Below are 7,292 nucleotides of genomic sequence, written 5' to 3'. Positions count from 1 at the left end.
AAGAAAAAAGGTCCAAGGGGTTCAACATTAGCCCGGAAGGAGGGGGTCAAAAGGGTCAGGTAGCATTAATGGCCGGCCACCAACTTTTAGGAGCCTCCCAAGTGTGTACATCACAGATATGTGGTTGAAAGTTGGCAACATTAACTCCATGGTGTTCAACATTAGCCCGGAAGTCAGAAAAACGGGCGTCGGAGGGCTTCGGAGGAGATATAACTGGCTGCTGCAACAATTACTAGCCTCCCACCCTTCAGTGACCTCCCCGGTGATAAAACAGAGGTACCTGCCAAAAATGAACAAAAGCCGTTGCAAAACGAAAGTTCCGGGGCCAAAACACGCAGTTCGGGGTCCCGAAAATGGGCTGTTAAGCACCGAAAGTGGCATTCGGCCACGAAGTGGGCTTCTCAGTCCCCAGTATCCCTCAAAAGGGATTAAATAAGATGTATGTCAAAAACCGGAGCAAAAGGAGATGGTTGAGTGGTCCCGAACTGAGGCACACGGCCTGACGGCTCCGAAAATCGGGAACCAGACTCCAAAATGGGAAAAATGGCCTACGGCCACCAAATGTAGCCTACGGACATTGAGAGTTGGTCTACGGGACCTCTCTCTTCCCTCAGGAAAAGAAACAAAGAAAACCGAGTCTGGTTCGCAGACCGAGACAAGGCACAGAAGAGGGTTCGGAAGTCCGGAGGCAGGGCTCACGGCCGTAACTCTGAAAATTCTGAACGAGCACATTATGCAACATCACCAAGCGCTCAATCGGTGACGTCTGAGTCTTAAGGTCGGTCAAAAATGGGGTGTCTACAGGTGGTGAATATGATGCACTATTAAATGAATTTTGTGCACAACATGGCATTATTCATCAAACTACAACACCTTATTCTCCACAGCAAAATGGAATTGTTGAAAGGAAGAATAGAACCCTAAAAGAAATGATGAATGCCATGTTACTAAGTTCAGGCTTATTGCAGAACTTGTGGGGGGAAGCAATTTTGTCTGCTAATTATGTTTTTAATAGAATATCCCACAAGAAATCCAACAACACTCCTTATGAATTATGGAAAGGTCGACCACCTTCCTATAAATATTTAAAAGTGTGGGGGTATTTGGCAAAAGTTAAAGTTCATGTTCCTAAAAAAACTAAGATCGGACAAAAAATAGTGGATTGTATTATTGGTTATACTCAGAATAGTAGTGCATATCGGTTTCTGACTTATAAATCAGAAATACCTGATAAAAATGTGAACACTATTATAGAGTCAAGGAATGCTGTGTTTTTTGAACATGTCTTTCCTTACAAGAAAGGACATGAATTAAGTTTACAGAAAAGAACTTATGATTGTACACAAAGTCAAGAGACTAATGACAATCAAACACAAGAGACTAGTAATGGTCTCGACTAACAGGATTTAACTGATGATGAACCAAGATGTAGTAAGAGAGCAAGAACATCAAAATCTTTTGGTCCAGATTTTTCTGACATACTTGTTAGAAAATGAACCTCAAAGCTTTAAGGAAGCAATGATAGGTTCTGAAGCACCTTTGTGGAAAGAAACTGTTAATAATGAAATTGAATCTATTATGCAAAATCATACTTAGGAATTGGTGGATCTTCCACCAGGTTCTAAACCTCTTGGTTATAAATGAATATTCAGGAAAAAAATAAAAGCAGATGATTCAATAGATAAGTACAAAGCAAGACTTGTAGTAAAAGATTACAGACAAAAGGAAGGTCTGGACTATTTTAACACAGATTCTCCTGTGACAAGAATAATATCCATTCGCATGCTTATTGCCATAGCAGCGTTGTATAATTTAGAGATACATCAAATGGATATTAATATAGCTTTCTTAAACGGTGATCTAAATGAAGAGATCTATATGGAGCAACCCGAAGGGTTTGTAGTACTGGGGAAAGAAAAGAAAGTTTGTCGGCTTGCAAAATCTCTTTATGGATTAAAAGAAACACCTAAGCAGTGGCATGAAAAATTCGATCATGCTATGCTTACTAATGGGTTTAAGATAAACGAATGTGACAAATGCGTCTATATTAAAAACATCGACCAAGTATATGTCATAGTTTGTCTTTATGTAGATGACATGCTTATTATTGGAAGCAGTCAAAACATAATCAAATCAATTAAGCAAATGCTTAATAGAAGATTTGATACGAAAGATATGGGGGGTTGCAGATGTTATATTAGGAATGAAAATTACTAAAACATCAGACGGATATGCATTATCTCAATCACATTATATTGAGAAAATTCTTGATAAATTTATCAAGGATGATATGAATGTAGCTAGAACACCTGTAGACATCAGTCTTTATTTATCGAAAAATAAAGGTGATGTGGTGTTTAGTTAAAATACTCCAAAATCATTGGAAGTCTAATGTACCTAATGAATTGTACTTGTTCTGATATAGCTTATGTTGTCAGTAAATTGAGTAGGTACACTAGTAATCCTGGAGAAGACCATTGGAAAGCGATCATTCGGGTTCTTAGATATCTAAGATTTACCCGTGATCATGGTTTGAACTTTACTCGATATCCAGCAATACTTGAAGGTTATTGTGATGCCAATTGGATATCGGATACTAAAGATTTAAAATTCACTAGTGGATATGTCTTTACTCTGGGAGGCGTTGCTGTTTCTTGGAAATCCATGAAACAAACATGTATTGCACGATCCGTAATGGAATCCGAGTACATTGCTTTAGACAAAGCAGGAGAAGAAGCAGAATGCCTTCGTCACTTATTAGAAGACATTCCAATGTGTCCAAAACCTGTGCCAATTATCTGCATTCCTTGTGATAGTCAATCTGCAATAGGCAAGACACAGAATCATATGTATAATAGTATGTCACGACATATTCGTCGTCGACATAATACCGTAAGGCAATTGCTCTCAAATGGAATAATCTCAATAGATTATATAAAATCTAAAGAGAATATTGCGGATCCGTTAACAAAAGGTATGACAAAAGAGTAAGTGTATAATTCATCGAAGGGGATGAGATTAAAGCCTATTACTTAAGAGTCATCATAATGGTAACCCTACTTATATGACTGGAGATCCCAAGAACCAAGTTTAAAGGGACAACTAAGTTATGTGTGGCTCGCCAGAAATCACCAAGGGATTAAAATTCCTTACCCATTCTTATGGTGAGAGTGATATATGCAACATGTGTTGTCTGCAGGGGTCTAAGGATAAGCTTTGCTTTTAATGATTACTTATATCTTGATTTAGGCATAAAAATCAAGACGAGTATAAGGAGATACTCACAATAAGAATCACCTATATGAGTGTCGAACTGGGGCCGGTTCTATGAGAATGAAGAGGCTAAATTCTCTACAAAGCACTCATGAAAACCAGGAGTGTACAAGGCCAAAATGAACACAACAGTGAAAACCACGATGTGTTAGAAGATGTTTTGTGTGAAATCTATTGTCTTGGCTTACACCGACGGCTGAATAATTCAAGGCATCGCGTCCATTGGTTAGCTAGTAAGTCCGATAGGTTATCACTAAGGAATGTTCAAGGCCGAAAGCTACTTATCCTGATGTAAGATATTTTCAATTTATACTCTTTCGACAAAGTTTGCATATTTTCGCATTTCCGTTGTCATCAAATTCCATTTATGTGGGGGATTGTTAGAAATGTTTTGAAAAAATCTAGATAAAAACAGAATTTTTTCTTAAATTTGGTCTATTTTTTAGGTGGGACCCGTGCGCCAAAGTTGACAGGTCTAAATGGTAACGCGTTGTGATTCATGTGGTTTATTTGGTTGCTCAAAACCATTATCAAGTGAATGGAAAATTAAAGCCAAAGTGAGCTCCATGAAAATAGAGTTTTTGGTGGAAATTCCTTAAAATTTGAATTAAGGCTTGTTCCACATTAGTTTGGTGGGAAGAATTTTGCGGGTTTATATAGCTTGGAATTATAACTTGGGGAGGGCCCCAAGGGGCACCCCAAGTTTGTAGAAGGGAGAGGTTATGGACAAATTGAGCTAGACCTATTGGACCCAAAAATAACCACACGCGTGCTGCCGTTGCCGTCGTCTGTCCAGTCGGTTAGGCGGGTTGGGCTGGGCCTAGGCTTGGACGCGGGTGCATGGTGTGAAGTTGGGTTGGGCTTGTTCGGCCCAATATCTATATTTTTGGGCTAAAAATATTTGAATTTTATTTTTAAATTCTAATTTTTTGAATTTGAATTTCGGAAATTAAATTCAAAATTGGGTCCGATTTTTTCCACCCAAATAGAATTGAATCTGTTTAAATTTCGAAAAACCCGATTGGAATTCTGTACAGGTTGTTATCTGTTTAAATTCAAATTTGAACCCAAACAGTACCAATTCAAACCCAACAAGTTCAGTATCTATTCAAACAGGTATGCTACCTGTTCAATTCAAAATAAAAGGGTGCCACTACATCTACAAATAGACTAGCCCTCATTTGATGTTTTTCATTCAATTTTTTCATCCAAATAATTCTGCAACTATTGTCTACATATTGCTGCATTATTTTCTTCTGAGAAAGAGTATAAACACTTAGTGTGTTTGTTGTACAGAAAATTTGTAGTGCTGCTATTTTTCGTTGATTGATCATTTTATCCTGGGAGATAGACGTCCATATTCTAAAAGCACCGTGGAGAGGACGAATCTGTCTTAAGGACACAGTGTCAAACACTGGACTTGATCAAAATATTGTTCAAGAAATTAATCAAGTAAGTTAATTTATTTTCTGTTTTATTATTATTTATTTAAATCAGGTTTTGATTTTGTTTTTGTGACAAAATAATTATTTATTTATTTTTATTTATTGGTTTGATTTTTGTAATCAAACAATCTTTCTCCTTTCCTATTTTTCTTTTGTATTCTGTTTGTCGTTTAGTACACAAACAGAATTAATTTATTTAAATACGATGAAAATTGTTCAACATATTTTACTCAACAAGTCTTAAAATATAAATTGTTCAGATCACTAAAATTGGTTCAAAAATGAACCTAACAAATCAAAAAACTCTTTGAAAACATAAGAGAAGTTCACACTTTCTTCGTCTCCTCCTGCTTGCATTGGTAAAACTATAAACTCCTAATTAATGATGCTATTACATATCCTAGACTTTGGCTTTGGCCTCTTTTGGCAAAGTGACTTTTTTATTTTTAATTTTTTTTGGTTAGGTTATTCTTTTATTTTTTTATATTTTCTTTTATAAAAAGTCAAAAAATTAATTTTTAATTTATTTTTAAAACAATCGTTTAAAAAGTTAAGTTAACTTTTTGACTTTTTAGTTACTTTGACTTATTTTGAGAATATGGTTAAAAATACTTTTTTGGCCTTTTTAGTTTTTTTTTTTATCACATATCCTCTCTATTTTTTAGCACGTTTTTTTTTAAAAAAAAATCAAAGCCAATTCTAACTAAAAAGTTCATTTAGGTTGATTTTTTTGACTTTTATGAAAGAAAAAATGAAATAATTATAATTTACATGTGATATTTTATCTTATTAACTCACTCATTTTATCTTTTTATGATTAATTTAGTCAAAAAGTCAACCTAACCCATATCCCAAACTACACATTTAAGCCTCTTCTTTCCCTCCCCAAAAAATAAAACGTAACCACTCGGATTCACTCCAACTACCAAAAAAAAAAAACAAAAAAAAAAAAAATAGTAAACTTGGGTAGCCACTCTGTGTGGCAATTGAGGAGACATATCACGTCACAATGCCCTGCATGAAACCGACCCAAAGCTTTGGAGCCTATTTTTGTATTATTATTTTTTATTATTAGAATAGAATATCCAGTAATATAATCAAACGGCATATATAAAAAAGAATTCAACCAAAAGATAAACTTATATCAAGTAAAGGAAAGATGAAACAAACAATACACAGGTGTAAATCTATAAAGAATATTCAGCTGCGCAACATGTGCTTGTCCTCGTACTGCAAGCAGAGGCCAAAATGACCGTAGAGCATGTTAAGAATAGATCATAGGTTACAACCACAAAGTGAGTAAGCTACATCAAACACTAATGAACTCCAAAATCAAATCAAATCAAACCAAACTAAACCAAAAATAATTAAAAAAAATAAAAAAAAAAACCAAAAATTCAACCTCAAACCAGATTTGCAGTAGATCTGGAGCAGATCTATACCAGCAGGATGGAGGAAAGCAGAGAAGGCGGCAGATCCGGTGGATTTGGATGAAAAGGATCGTGGAGGCAGCAAAGAGCACGATCTGACAGATCCAATGAAGGCTGAGAAAGTTGAAAACAAGGGGACATGCATCTTTTGCCGATTTTTATTTTGGCCCCTAGTTGTTTTTTTAATGTTACAATGTTCAAAATTTTGGATACATCAAGAAATAAGATTTAAAATTTTGAGTTCAAATTTTTAAAAGATTATTACAAATTTTTCCAATCGTGTGTTTCACGTATAATTATTACTATCAACTTTTAATTACACAATATTAAAATTTTAGTAATTTAATATTTTATAATTAAAAAGATAACAAATAAATTTAAAAAATTAAATTATCGTTAACTAATTAAAAATCTAGCTCGACAATGAAGCCATTAGCAACATCTCTCTCCCTTGACTCATAATTTTTCTATATTTCAAAGTGGTTGTAAGCCTCTTTTCCATTAGACTACCAATCTATCCATCGTATTGTAAGGACGTTATCATACACCGACATCTACTGACATGCCCTCGTTATTTCAAGTAACACTTGGTGTCTCCAACTTGTATATTTGTCAATGACAATCCAACATCATGCAAAAGAATTGATTGGTCAATCAATTGGAATAATTGACTACTCTAATTGATTGTGCAATTAATTGGATGGATTGGCCACCACTAATCAATTTGCCAATTGATTAGATGGCATGATCAACATCATTCGATTTTACATGGTAGCACATCTAAAATTTTGCAAACAAATCGATTGGAACTCCAATCAATTTAGCAATTGATCGGATGGCTTGGCAACAACGAATCAATTGGCCAATCGATTAGATTAGCCAATTGATTGGAAGCATTGACTACTACCAATCGATCGAACAATTGATTAGATAAATTGACCAATAACTTGCTCGAATTTGTGTTATTACGTATTTTTGTGAGATGACTTACATGATTTCGTGAAAATTGATGTGATTTTGTGTTGCACAAAAATTTTATGAGATCACTTACGAAAAATTCGTGTTAACTTATACATTTTTATGAGATCGCTTACGTGAGTTTGTGAAAATTTATGTGATTTTATATTGTTCTAAATTTTTTGAG

The sequence above is a fragment of the Camellia sinensis genome, chromosome 7 (assembly GCF_055761805.1).
Source record: "Camellia sinensis isolate YWXY chromosome 7, ASM5576180v1, whole genome shotgun sequence".
Lineage (NCBI taxonomy): Eukaryota > Viridiplantae > Streptophyta > Magnoliopsida > Ericales > Theaceae > Camellia > Camellia sinensis.
This window is presented reverse-complemented; position numbering follows the sequence as displayed.